The following is a 15037-nucleotide window of genomic DNA, read 5'->3' as shown; positions in this document are numbered from 1 at the left end:
GGAAGTCATCCTGATTAAAAAAATCACATCCTGGGAATACTCGGTCATGTGCCATGGGCTGTCAATATACATACTTATGTTGATGCCAAAACGAACGCGACCTCTTCGTGGCATCGTAACAAATTTCAATCTGTAATTGAGCACTTTGTGTGAAACACACATAACGTTTTCACGGAATAAATTTCAATAATTTTTTTGAATAACCGGAATAAAAAAAGCAAACGACAAATTTGACAATTGAAAAACAAAAGGAAAAAAGTTTCCTCACGAAAAGCATACGGTTTATTTATTTCTAAACTTTCTTCGATCCACAGCGAACAACCTCTGAAAGTAGCCGGGTTTGTCGCGGGTGTCCGTGGGTGATCCTGGGGTGAGGGAGGACGTGGGTGGAATTTGTTGTGGGAAAAAAAGGGCGGTTGTTTGGGGTTTTCCGACGCAATTATTGATTTTTTTTCGGGGCCATAAAGACCCCGCAACGCATAAAAAAAAAAGAAAGGGGGGCAATTGGTTCAACGTATGAGTCACGTCCACCACGTCATGTTCGTTTTAGGCCGGAACATCGTTGAAAAATTTCACCAGCCATTTTCCAAGAATTTTCTTGACGGATGTCTCCTTGTTTGGGCGTATGACGGCTCCGACATTACGGAACAGACGTGAAATCGAGGGACCAAGAGCGCTGGTTGGTTCTAAGCGAGGATTGAAAAAGGTCTTGGGGGATTTTCGCTAGTTGGCGCTGAAAGCGCGTAGTTCTGATTATTCGTCGGACCGTGGAGGTCCTTTTGGAAAGTTCATTTCACGCATCGGCACGCGCGAACTGATTGTGCGTTTCTTTTAAGTCGTTCAGAGGTTATAGCGTCGCAAATTGCGCAGGCAATAATGGGGCCACGTAACGCATATGGTACACTACTATGGGTCTAAAGGCCAAAAAGCAGGTCTAAGAGCCTCCATCCATTGCATGTGTTTGTGACCGAGGTGGAGTTTGATGGACCCGTTTTTCCATTCCAGCAGCTACCTCTCCGACCTTTCTCCTTTCCTTACTGCAAGGAACCTAACACTTTCCCCACCAAACCCACAGCGACCATATTTACGAACTGGACGAAGGAGTATAGCTTGAGCTTAATATTGCAGTCGATGGCGTCAAAATTCCAACTGTCAATAATCCTAAGATTTTAGGTGTAACTTTTGATAGTCTACGCTCCTCATTCCCCATACGACCGCGATTATCGCCAAGGTACAGAGCCGCAACAAAATCCTCAAGTCGCTAGCCGGCAGCAACTGGGGAAAAGGCAAAGAAACGTTGTTGGCAACATACAAGGAAATCGGCCGGCGGTCAATTACGCAGCACCAATATGGTCGCCTGGATGCAGTGGTCCGCAGATGAGGAAACTCCAAACTTATCAGAACACTGCACTCCGGACGACAAGATGCCTTTTGAATTCTCCCATTGAACACCTAAATAGTGAGACATTTATGCTCCCAGTTACGGAGCATAATGAACTCTCTCCGAGCAGTTCCTGCTAGGGTGTTTTTTTTATAAAAATCACCCTTGCAGCCATCTGCTTGGAGCGGAACCGCCTCCCAGGAACATCAAGAAGTCTTTCCTTTACTACGTCGACGACATCGAACAGTACGCCGACCTGACTTCGGACGCAACTAACTTCCGACAGGCACTGACCGCTATTTAAAGTGAAGCTATCAACACCTTCACCGACTCCCTTCCATTGAATGGCGTTCTTGGAGTCAAATCATCATCCATCGCAGACGAAGAGCTCGAGTAGCGCAGCTTCGTTCTGGATATTGCAGCAGGTTAAACTCCTATCTATCCAGAATTTACACGGACTTACCCAATATATGTCCTGCATGTAGTGAGTCTCCGCATGACACTGGCCACCTCTTTGCATGCCCTGCTAACCCCACTCATTTAACACCCATTTCCGACCCCGTCGAAACAGCACGTTTCCTGGGCCTCCTGCTAGATGAAGTCGACGACAACCTGGATAACCCTTACCATCCTAACGGGGATTGATACTCCATTATAATAAAAACAACAACATTATCAGGACAGAAAGGAAAGAAAGCACCCTTAAATTCGTTATTTTTTCAAATGAAATTTATTTGTATGAAATTAAGTTTAAAGTAGAATCCCTTGAATTCTTATACCGACAAAAACGTTTCCGCCTTTATTCGTAAATAAAATTTTCACTGTATTGAATAATTTATTATATGAATAATAGTATAAAATAATGGGTTGTCAAACAAGTCTTGCGGTATTTTCGCTAGTTGGCACTGAAAGCGCGTAGTTCTAGTTTTATGTCATGCTATACCTTTTTGGAAAGCTCATTTCACGCGCTAACACCTGTTTGATTGATTGTCGTTTCTTTTAAGTCGTTCGTGAGTTATAGCCTCGCAAACATGGAGCAAAATAAAGAGAAAATATGTCGCAAACATGGAGCAAAATAAAGAGAAAATACGGCATATTTAACAGTACTACTACGATAAAGGCAAAAATGCATCTCAAGCCGCCAATAAAATTTGTGCAGTTTATGGACCCGATACAGTTTCCATTTCCACCGCACAGCGATGGTTTCAAAGTTTTCGTTCTGGTGTAGACGAAGATGCGCCACGTTCCGGAATGCCTGTCGTCGAAAATTGCGATAAAATCGCTGAATTGGTCGAAAGAGACCGGCATAGTAGCAGCCGTAGCATCGGTCAACAGCTGGGCATGAGTCATCAAACCGTTATAAACCATTTGAAGAAGCTTGGAGTCACTAAGAAGCTCGATGTATGGGTGCCACACGAATTGACGCAAAAAACATCTTTGACCGTATCGACGCATGCGAATCGCTTCTGAATCGTAACAAAATCGAGCCGTTTTTAAAGCGTATGGTGACTGGCGTTGAAAAGTGGGTCACTTACAATAACGTAAGGCGCAAACGGTCGTGGTCGAAAAGCGGTGAAGCGGCCCAGACGGTGGCCAAGCCTGGATCGACGGCCAGGAACGTTCTTCTGTGTATTTGGTGGTATTGGCAGGGAATAATCCACTATGAGCTGCTCCCCTATGGCCAAACGCTCAGTTCGGACCTGTACTGCCAACAACTGGACCGCTTGAAGGCAGCACTCATGCAGGAGGTCCATCTTTGATCAATAGAGGCCGAATTGTCTTCCATCAGGATAACGCCAGGCCACACACATCTTTAGTGACGCGTCAGAAGCTCCAGGAACTCGGATGGGAGGTTCTTTTGCATCCACCGTATAGTCCGGATCTCGCACCAAGTGATTACCACCTGTTTCTGTTCTTGGTAGTCTGAAGTTGGCCACAGGAGAGTCCTGTGAAAATTGGTTCTCCGAGTTTTTTGCCAATAGGGAAGCGAGCTTCTATGAGAGGGGCATTATGAAGTTTGCATCTCGTTGCGAACGCGTCATCGAACAAAACGGCGCATATTTGACTTGAATCGCATTATTGTAACCAATTTTATGACCAATTGAAAATTCACTAAAAATACCGCAAGACTTTTTGACAACCTGAAATATTAGTAAATATAAATCAGATATTATACATATACATATGTATGTATAGGGAAAAAGTGTTAACAACTCAATCATTGTTGGAAAGCATTTTTTATTGTAGTTAATATAGAAAGAATAATCACGCGAAAATACAAACAAAAAAAAATCGTTGAAAATCCTACATATTTTGATATTTAAGATGTGGCAACGCTCATATTTATTTTTTCCGTAATTGTAAACAATCTAACATTTTACATATTTATTTATAATATGCTAAGTTATTTTTAAGTTAATAAATTTTACTAAAATAAAAGTGAAATGTTAACTTGTTTCTATGTTTAGAGTGTATATTTAAACAAAAAAAGTGAAAAATTTGAAAAAATTTAGTGAAACATTGTGAAATACTATGTGTTATTAGTACAAATTTTTGAAATTTTAATCGGGAATATTTTAAAAAATATAAGTTTTATCAACATTATTTTTGCATATTCCTCCTCAGGAGAAGCTCCCTGATCCGTACATACCCCATTTATACCGATATTGGTGTTTTTTACCCGATCGCCAAAGTAATCGGAGTCATGCCGTATGTACGGATAAAGGAGGTGCTCCAGATCAAGAAAAAATATGTATATACATATGTATGTATATATTTAGTTGCGGCACGATTCACAGTTTGTGTGTTTACATTCATGACAAATAGCCATGTTGAATATTTTAAAAAATATAAGTGTTATCAACATTATTTTTGCATATTCCTCCTCAGGAGAAGTGAATGACTATTAAGCCTATTGTGATCCGTACATACCCTCATTTATACCGATATTGAAATATTTTTCTGCGTGTTTTTTACCCGATCGCCAAAGTAATCGGAGTAACGGTTTATAATGTTAGGATGGTAAGGGTTATTCATGTTGTCGTCGACGTCTTAGCGGGGATGTACGGATAAAGGAGGTGCTCCAATTCATTTTTAATACGTTTTAATGTTGAAAAGATCAAGACGACCCCATCGATAGGTAGAAGCGGAAAAAATGTAGAGAGCTTTTCAATGAAATCGAAGAAAAGTAATGCTTCTGTACAGCAGTCTGCAGCTTAGCAACCAAATTTAATGAATGTGCAAGACAGGGAATGTATTCTGCATACTTATTTATTTTCTTAATTCGGGCTTGTAAGCCGAAGTATTTCCCACTCATGTTGCTGGCGTTATAATAGCTTTGCCCACGACAATCTTTGATATTAATGCCACTCTCACTCAAGAAATCTAGTAAACTTTGAGCGAGTTGTTCAGCAGTATGACCTTCCATGTCCAAGAACTTAACAAATCTTTCCACTGGTCCAGATGGCAGAACATGACTTGAGACACTGAAACACCTTGCTCTTAAGGCTGGACTGAACTAAAAATGTTTGCCCTGTTAAGAGGTCAGCGTCCGCTTGGAAAAAGAAATAACTAGATAGAACATTTGAATTACCGTGTTATTTCTTATATCGTTAATCAATTATTTGCAATAAAAATATTGTATAGTATAGGTACTAGTCTAAATATATCGATTATAATATTTATAATTAAACATTAGAACATTAAAGTTAAGAAGTTCGTAAAATGCCTACTTATTTTTACGATTTAGCGTGACGAAATAGAGTTTTAGATTTTCAGGTGGAAAGAGGAAGTGAAGCATATCCTAAGCGCGTCGCGTTTAAAGCATGCAAGGATATTTTACGCTCCATCTAAATTGATATTTTTTTAATTACGGTCAGTTGGAGCGTGACGCCCCCCGATTCGCGGGGCCCGTAGCATTTGCTACACTTGCTACGTGGCTAATCCGGCACTGCTAGGAAACGTGCTGTTTCGACGGGGTCGGACCAAAGGGAAAGGGTTGTTAGATGAGTAGGGTTGGCAGGGCATGCAAAGAGGTGGCCAGTGTCATACGGAGACTCGTTGCATGCAGAACATACATTAGATATGTCGGGGTCTATCCTGGAAAAGTGGGAGTTTGTGCAATTCCCACGACAGCCGGTTTTACGGACCGTAATTGATTTGATTGGATCGGTAAGTGTTAATCTATGTACATTGGCGGTCTTCGGCCGCGCTTCAAAAAAATAACCCTGGTTGATCCATTCGAGGGTGTTCAGAGTTGCTTTGTTTAGAACTTCTTTCTGCGCTAAATAATAATAAAGATTATAAACCGATTTTTTTATTATTCTTTCACTACACAAAATGTGGCAACATTAATATTTGTAATAAATGTAAAGTAACAAATTTTTGAAACTGTGGGTGCACTAAATATTTTTTAAGTATAATCATTTTCTTAAAAAATTCACAATAAATGTAAAATTTTGATATATTTCAATGTGTACAGTGTAATTAAAAATATGTTAATTGAAAAATGTGTGCAATTTGAGTTAAACATAGTGAATTAGCGAGTATTACTTTCAAAAATTGTTGCACTTTAAATAAAAATATCTCGAAAACTATAAGTCTGCGTACTATCAAACCTTGGCGCCAAAAGAATCGTAATATTGCCACTTCACTAATTCGTTTCTACCCATTTATTTTATTTTAAATAGTGCAAACATAACTTTTATTCAATGCACACAATAACAAAAAGGTTGCATTGTAACCAATAATCAGTGTTACCCTATGTACATATTTTACAAAAGAACCAAAAAAAAGTAAGAAAACAAATAATACCCCAATGCCAGGAAATAAATAACACAGTATTAGTTTTCCCCATACTTTTCCTTTTATACTTTTTTTATTCTATTAAAAAATATGGTAATTTCTTGATTGCTTGCAACCATTTTATTATTGTATGAATAAATGGATTTCAACAAAACTTAAATATGGAATTCAAGTTATTTTGCACTATTTAATACAAAACAAATGTGTAGAACCGAATTAGTGAAGAGTTAGTGGATATAAAAGTTAAAAATATAGGAGTAAAACTCATTTAAAATCGGAGAAATACGCATTTTAAATAGTCCAATTTTTTGACAGCGGCAACTTCTTCTTATTTATTGGCGTAGACACCGCTGACGCGATATAGCTGAGTCAACAACAGCGCACCAGTCGTTTCTTCTTTTCGCTACGTGGTGCCAATTGAATATTTCAAGTGAAGCTGGATCCTTTTCCACTTGGTCGTTCCAACGGAGTGGAGGTCTTGCTCTTGTTCTGCTTCCCCTGACGCAGCTTTTGGTGCTGCTCAACGTCAGTTTACACAGCCGTACTAGTTTTGCGGGGACACCAAATTCAGACATCGCGGCGCCTTTTCGTGCTGTCGAAAGCAACATTGAAATCGACGAAGAGGTGGTGTGTGTAGATTATCCTTTCACGGGTCTTTTCCAAGATTTGGCGCATGGTGAATATCTGGTCGGTTGTTGATTTGCCAGTTTGTTGTTTCCGTCCGACTATATTTTACAAAGAAGCTTCTGCGTGCTCCTTAACAGTTCTTCGCCGCCGTGTTTGAATAGCTCGGCCCCTGCCGCTTTGTTGTTCTTCAGACGGGTAATTGCTATTCGAACTTCTTCATGGTAGGGCAATGGATTTGCTCTGTCGATTGGGGAATCCTGTTCTACATCTCCTGGTCTTATGCTTTCACTGCCATTTAGCAGGCTGAAGAAGTGTTCCCTCCATAATTTTAGTATGCTGTGGGCATCAGTCACTAGATCAGTTCTGGGGGTTCTACAAGAGTATGCTCCGGTCTTGAAACCTTCTGTTAGCCGCCACATTTTTTCGTAGAACTTTCTCTTCATACCCATGCATTTCGGCCTATTCTCTTTCTGTCTGCAAAGGCGCCTCGCTTCCCTCTTCAACTCTCGGTATCTATCTCATGCCGCACGTGTTGTGGTCATCCGTAACGTTGTGAGGTAGGCAGTCTGTTTTTTCTCCTCTGCAACACGGTACTCCTCGTCATACCAGCTGCTCTTTTGCATTTTCTGAAAACCAATGGTTTCGGTTGCAGCTGTGTAATTAGATTTAAATGCCGTCCCACAGTTTCCTTATACCGAGTTGTTGATAATTGCTCTCAGAGAGCAGGAGTGCAAGTCGAGTAGAAAATCGTTCGACTGTCTGTTGTGATTGCAGCTTCTCGACGTCGAACCTGCCTTGTGTTTGTTGACGTGCGTTTTTTGCTGCGCAGAGGCGGGTGCGAATTTTGGCTGAAACAAGATATGTGGTCCGGATCGATGTTAGGACCTCGGAGCGTACGCACATCTAAAATACTGAAGGCGTGTCTTCTGTCTATTAAAACTTGATCGATTTAGTGGGTGGCTTTTCGATCCGGAGACAGCCAGGTGGCTTGATGAATTTTCTTATGTTGGAATCTAGAACTACAGATAACCATATTTCGGCTCCCGGCGAAGTCGATCAGCTTCAACCCAATTGGGGATGTTTCATTGTGGAGGCTGAATTTACCGACCGTAGTGCCAAAGATACCTTCTATGCCTACCCTGGCGTCAAAGTCGCCAATCTTGATTTTGATATAAAAGGCATCTTTGGTGTCATCGCCCTTCTCTTCCGTCGGGGAGTGGGCGCAGATTAGCGATATTTTGAAGATATTCGCATTGATGCGGACTGTGACTAGACGTTCATTCACCGCGGTGAATGACAGTTCCCGGCGATGGAGTCTCTCTTCCACCACGAATCCTATTTCAATTGTGCGCTCCTTTATTTGGCCACTGTAGTAAATGTCACAAGGACCTACTCGTCTCAGTTCTTGTCCCGTCCACCCCTTTTTTTGGACGGCGGTGATGTCATCGTTTGCCATGGTTGTCATCAAAAGTGGGGTCTCTCATCCGAGACTTGTTGTTCTTCTTCATTGGGTGCTTTTTTTACGTGACGGGTCCCAAATCCAGCGCACAACCCTGCTGAGGGAATGTTTCGCCTTCTCACTTTAGCTCACCTTCAAACGGATGTTCTTAGGCTACCCAGAGAATACTTGGTCAAAGACCGGAAGTCGTGAGCTGCTTGAGCCATGTGTAGAAGAATCGTTTCTGGCCACTCCCAAGTGAATGGCGATCAGAGAACTTTCCTCACTTGCGTGAACTTCTACACATGACTCCATCCTCCTCAGCGGCAACTAAATATCTAGAAGGAATCTTAGTTAGTTTTTAACCAGAACGTGATAGCTGGGAACTCTAAAATCTGTAAGCATAGACGAAGTTCCGACGGTGATTCTTTTGCCACGTATTATCATTATTTATTATAGGCATAGGCATTCCAAGGTGCGTTCCAAAGTAAACTGTCTCCCTCTTCTTCAATACAGTGTTTTAGCTGATTGGCCCACATGGTGATCGTTATTTATGTCCTCACGACTACTCGTGCACTTTGCTACTGTATAGGCAATCGCCATAAACTTGTTTCATCAATTGAAACGTTTCGGTAAAAGTTTTACCAATTTTAAAACAAAATTTAATGTTGGCTCTTTGTTCGAAGCTCATTTTCGCGCCGATAACACAAACATACTGACACTTAAAACGCATTAACTTCACTTCCAATCTATGAAATGTCATGAAATTCTCACTTGACAATCGATAAAGATAGCAGATGCCACCAGGGAGCGCTAGATTCAAAAAGTCCTGTTTACTTTGGAAAGCACCTTGTGTATATATAAAAATTAATTACCGTTAGTTTGTCTCGCTAAAACTCGAGAACGGCTTAACGGATTTATCTTATCTTGGTCTTGAAATGTTCGTGGAGGTCTTGGGAAAGTTTAAAAGGTGAGAAAAATTCGAATAAGTGACGGGAAACCCATAAAAACAGTACTTTTCTTTTTCCCATAAAAAGTTTATCTTTTATTTAGAAATGTAGAGTCAATTTGAACTTTATTACTATTCAATAAAATTCATATTAAATTACAATCCCTCACTGTTGTCGAAGGTGGATGTGAAAGTCCGCGCGAGAAGCGAATCGATAATATTGGGCGAGAACGAGCGATGAACCACTGCATTTTTTTATATGCAATCGCTCTAAAGATGTCATCGTATAAAAGACATATTGGAAGTTTGCGGAATCCTGTTTCGCGCATGGTCAATTATACATCAAGTGTTCGAGCGCCGAAAAATCTTTGTTTATTTACGCACCACAAAACAAAACAGAAAATATGACTTAACAGACTGTATCAGAACTGTGATTGTTTGTTAATATCAAATTGAAACCTTATATTTATTATTATTATTATTTATTATAATTGAAATTACAATAAATGTGAAAAACTCTAGCAACTAGGGCTATCTGTTACTTTTGGTTAAGGGGCTATACCAGTGTGACACTTTCAAAAAAAAAATTTTTTTTTTTTGCTTTTTTCGATAGCTTATATATTCAAAAATATCCTGTGAAATCGGCGAGGTCGTATTTTAAATAGTTTTTGAATGGCAGCGTTCTAAATAGCGACCGCTCAGAGGTGCAAACATATATAAGTGAAACTTTAAACGCGTTTTTTTCGAAACGACATTTTTCAAATTTGCTGACATTATAACTCAACGAGAAATTAACCGATCGACTTCAAATTAAAACTGGATATAGTTGAATACATTTGCTATACAATAGACTACGATCTTTTTGATTTGCTGAAAATTGTCAATTTGGCATTAAAAAAACGACAATTTTTTTCGTAAAAAAACGATTTTTTTTTTCAAAATGGCGCCATTTTCTTAATTTTTGATATTTTTCAAAGATCGTAGTCCATTGTATAGAAAATATATTTAAGTTTAATAAACATTTTGAATTTTTTTGTTTCAGCTACTCAATCGACCGGAATCATGCCAGCAGTTGAGGCACTTTTTTGTGGCACTTCCGCAGACAGCACATTACTCCGTTATTTTTCAATATTTTTGTAAATTTTTTTTTTTTAATATAGCTAAAAATATACTTTATTACGTCCATAGAACGTCGAAACATTCAATCTAGTACTTTCTTTTAAAAAAATTCACGAAAATCGCCTAATTTTTCATGCGTCACACTGGTATAGCCCCTTAAATAATATTTAACTTATATTAATTTATGAATATTTAAAAGTTTTAAATAATTGAAAATATTTTTGACTTTGTCTTCGTTTGGGGTGTTTAGTATAGATATGGGATGGCTGTGACTCCTTCTTCATCAAGTGAAGATGTGTAAGACGGGTGTGCCCAAGGCGTAGTCTTATATTGTTCATTACAGCTGTGGTATTGGTTGGTAGTCTTATTGCGTGTTGGTATGGATTTAAGTTTTTGTAATGACCAATTTCTTTGCTCCATTCGTATAGAAATTTTTGGTGAAGGTTTTGTAATATCTCATTTTCGATTCGTTTTTTTTTTTGGAAATGGTATAAATAGGTGAAGGGGAGATTTCGAAGCCGCTTTGGCTGCTTTATCTGCTAGCTCGTTTCTTGTTATATCGACATGACCTGGGATCCACATGAGCTTGATGCTTTTCTTTAAGTTTATTAAGGAATTCCTAATAGTAGATATTTTTTCTGAGTGGTTGTTGAGGTTATGAATTCCATGCAGTATTGCTTTGCTGTCTGTGCAGATAATAAACTTATTGCTTTTTTGGTGGCGAATTGCAACGCGCTTAGGACAGCTTAAATTTCAGCCTCGTAGGGTGACTTTTGATCTTGTCAAACTCCATTTGCTATGAGATCACCATTTTCATGGACTACTGCAAGAGATGTTCCATTATTATTTTTTGACCCATCCGTAAATAGAAATTTCCAGTGGTTGTTTTTTAATGGAGCGGCCGCCTCTAGAAATGCTTGCTTATAAATAAGAGGGCTAGTTGAGTCTTTAGGATATACAGAAAGTGTGTTGATAAATGATTCGGAACATAGCAACCAAGGGGGAGAGATATGTTTCCCTGAGTTTTTGATTACCCATTTCTGTGTTTGTTTTATCATATAGAACATCTCCACAAGACTTGATTTTATAGATATGGTATGGATAGCTTTATTTCCTTATCAAAAATTGTGTTATTGTTAGAACATAGAATGTTAACAGAACGTGCTCTAATATAAGCGACACGATCTACTAATGAAAGAAACCCACCTTCGGCTAGCAGATATTTGACAGGAGTTGTCCGAAAGGCCCTAAGTCTAAATCGGACAGCAGCATGATATGCGTCCATTATTTTAGTAAGAGATGATTTGGAGATAATGCAATCCATAGTAAATTTTTGCGAGGATGGTAAGCTTTGTAAAATTTGTGAGTGTATTAGTGTGGATATGTCTTTTTTTTGAGGAAAGGTATGTTATTATATTGAGTCTGGAGACGAGATCTTTCTTAATGTACATATATACAATGTTTGTTAAATGTGTTCCTTTTATCAAAATATAACCCTAAAATCTTAATATTATCGGTATTTTCTATTGTAATATTATTGAATTCAATACCTATTCACCTGCAAATATGTTTTCTGCAGGAATGAAAATGTTTACATTTTTGTAAAGAAAGTTTGGTGCCAGGTCTTCTTGACTAGATGTGGATGCTATTTAATGTACATATGTTGGAAGATGGATTGGATATCATTTGGATCTTTTTTGTTGCACATAATGTAGAGGTCATCCGCATACAGACAGAATTCAATGTTTTTTGTTCTTTAAGGATTGTGACGATATCTTCAAAAGCAATCAAAAAAGGACTTCTGGCAATGAGGAACCTTGAGGGATTCCGTTTGACAGAGGGAATAATGGAGAAAAGAAACCTTGTAAATAGCCTGTTTTTCAGGAAAGCTCTGTTTTTAAAATAAGCAACGTCATTTGTTATTCATCGAAAATAATAATAAAACTTCATTCGTACAAATAATTTTTTGATTATTACGGATTTCTTTTGTTTTTTTTTTTTAATTATCAATTGAGGGAGTACGAAATCTGTCGGGTCATCTGGAGTATCATATTTACATTACTGGATATTGAATTACAACAGTCGTATTTTCAATGCGCGCGGATTTGAAAGCTCTGAGCTTTATTTACCGTTGGTGCCAGTGAGTGAGTGGTGCTAAGTGAGCGAGAAATTGTATAAATTTGATTAATTACAATTTACGATGCCGAGGAGAAGACGACCTGACTTAGGTCGTCGCTGTTAACCACACGTGCGAGATCTACCTCACGTGCTAACCGCAATGATGACCAGACAGAGGCAGATCAAGAACATAGTCGTATTGCTATGGCGTTATTATGTGAGTGACAGTGAAATAGATAAGCTTAGAATGCAATAAGTTCGTGCACATCAAACGCTACAACAGAAAGCACAAAATAATGAAATTGACCGAATCCGCAGAGACTCATATAAATATGGAATATTGAAACTCTGTGAAGCCGTACTTACGTAAATGTGTTAACAAAAGAAGCGATATGGCTGTTTTTGCTGTAACCAATACATATGATGAAATATCACAGTACCAGATAGGCTATTTGGCATATCTTTTCATTTGCGATCCATGAAAGATACCCTACAGAAGTCCATTTGTCGATCGATTAAGAAAATGATCAACGAGCTTTAATTAATGAATCGAACGCGGCAGATAGAGTACGTCCACCGTCGATAACATTGGCAAGTATCTTCACAGTCTGCCAAACTGATGTTTTTGCTCGCACTTTGCTGTGTGGTGATATGCCACGCTAATACACATGTAATGCATCATCGATATCGTTTTGCGTCGAAAACAAGGACCACAAGTTGAAAGATATCAAAATGGATTTGCTTCAGACGCTCTGGGTGGTGGAGGAATGTCATCCATTACATTTACTTGAAAATGATTCGCATTGGGATGATACGCTCAAGGATTCCGTAATATCCTCATCGCCACATCAAATTCGTACATTGGATTCGATTATCATATCGACATGTTTCCTCTTGAATCCAAAAGATTTGTGGGTTAAGTAAAGAGATAACATGTCTGAGGATATTTTGAACCGTGTGCGCCGTCAAACTTTGAATTCGAAACTACAAATGACTGCAGAAATTTACAGTGAGACATTGATCATGATAGAAGATATGTGTTTATTGATGGCAAATAACGTATTCTCTCTTTGGGAATGACAGCACGTGCATTAAACCTCGATTAACAAAGAGAACAACAGTACGACATTGAAGCATTGGCCGAAACAGTTTGTACAAGAATTGCGTGGGACAATTTGATAGAAGCTGTGAACAGTGGATCTGGTGGAATTTATTTCCTTGATGCTCCCGGTGAAACTCGAAAAACGTTCTTAATTTTATTGCTTTTAACGAAAATCAGATCGCAAAGTGAAGTTGCTCTATCGTTGGCTTCATCTGGAATAGCTGCGACTTTGCTAGAAGGTGGGCGAACTGCACATTTTGCCTTGAAATTACAATTAAACATTGAAATTACCGAAGCACCAATTTGCAACAACGCCAAAAATAGCGCAATGGCCAAGATCCTACAGGTATGCAAATTGATTGTTTGGGATGAATGCACAATAGCCCATAAGAGGTCATTTGAGGTGCTGGACCGAAAGTTGAAAGATCTTCGTGACAGCCAAAATGTTTTCGGTTGGGCTATGATTCTGTTGCCAGGTGATTATCGTCAGACTCTTCCAGTTATCACCTTATCAACCGTTGCTCATGAACTAAATGCACGCCTAAAATCATTGAATTTGCAACAGTATGTAAAGACACTCCAATTAACAACTAATATGCGAGTATTTTTGCAAGAAGACGAGACTGCAAATGTATTTGCGAAGCAGTTGTGAGACATTAGAAGTATTAAATTCGAAGTGGAATAAATGTAAAATCCGAACTGCGTAATAGTTAGTTGCTGGAAAGATTTGCGTGTTCACAATGCAGTTTTCGTGAACTATTTTCTCCACGCATTCACAGTAATTAAACCATCTGTAAGTACGCTAACCGCAACTTAGTGAAAACGGTGGTAAGGCTGAGCTCAGGCTACTATTGGGGTCACAGGTGGCGTATAGTGGACGGCCTACGCTAAGTAGGTTAGCTGCAAATAGTAACACGCAGCCCCTGACCAAAAGCTGCAGGAGAGGAGGGCTTGGCTCAAAATGCCTCACGCGCCCAATGAACCTCCCGCGAAGAGGAGAGAAGATGCCGCCTTTAAATAAGCGTCCACAAAATGTGCACAGAAGACGACGAAAAACCCTGGGCAAGAGCCCATCAGAATTGAGGTCAGTAAGATTCTGATTATGGCATGAAAAACGGAAACGGATCAGATTGACAAAGAGATGGTGGGGCAGTATTCTGTCACCTCAGTAGATAAGAGTGATATCTTACCGAAATGGCTGGCAGGCTAATACTGCTCTCACCTTCGTCTCGTTAAAACCATGGCAGGTGTTCAAGTACGTTCTATGCACATCACCATAATTTTTTTTACCGTACAGGTTCAGTTGAGCATAAGCTCTGATAAGGACTTGGGTCAATCCTCGCGTGGCCTCCCTGCTTGCCTAGATAACCACAGGATTCATAAAGGTCAACTGCTACAACGTGCGAAGATAGCGTAGCGGAGAAGCGGAGACCCATTGGAAAAAATGAATACACCGCAACAATAGCTACGCCGAAGTCCTAAAGAATATCCGTAGTAAGG

This window comes from Bactrocera neohumeralis, chromosome 5 (assembly GCF_024586455.1).
Source record: "Bactrocera neohumeralis isolate Rockhampton chromosome 5, APGP_CSIRO_Bneo_wtdbg2-racon-allhic-juicebox.fasta_v2, whole genome shotgun sequence".
NCBI lineage: Eukaryota > Metazoa > Arthropoda > Insecta > Diptera > Tephritidae > Bactrocera > Bactrocera neohumeralis.
The sequence above is the reverse complement of the archived record's forward strand: the minus strand, read 5'-3'. Positions refer to the sequence as shown.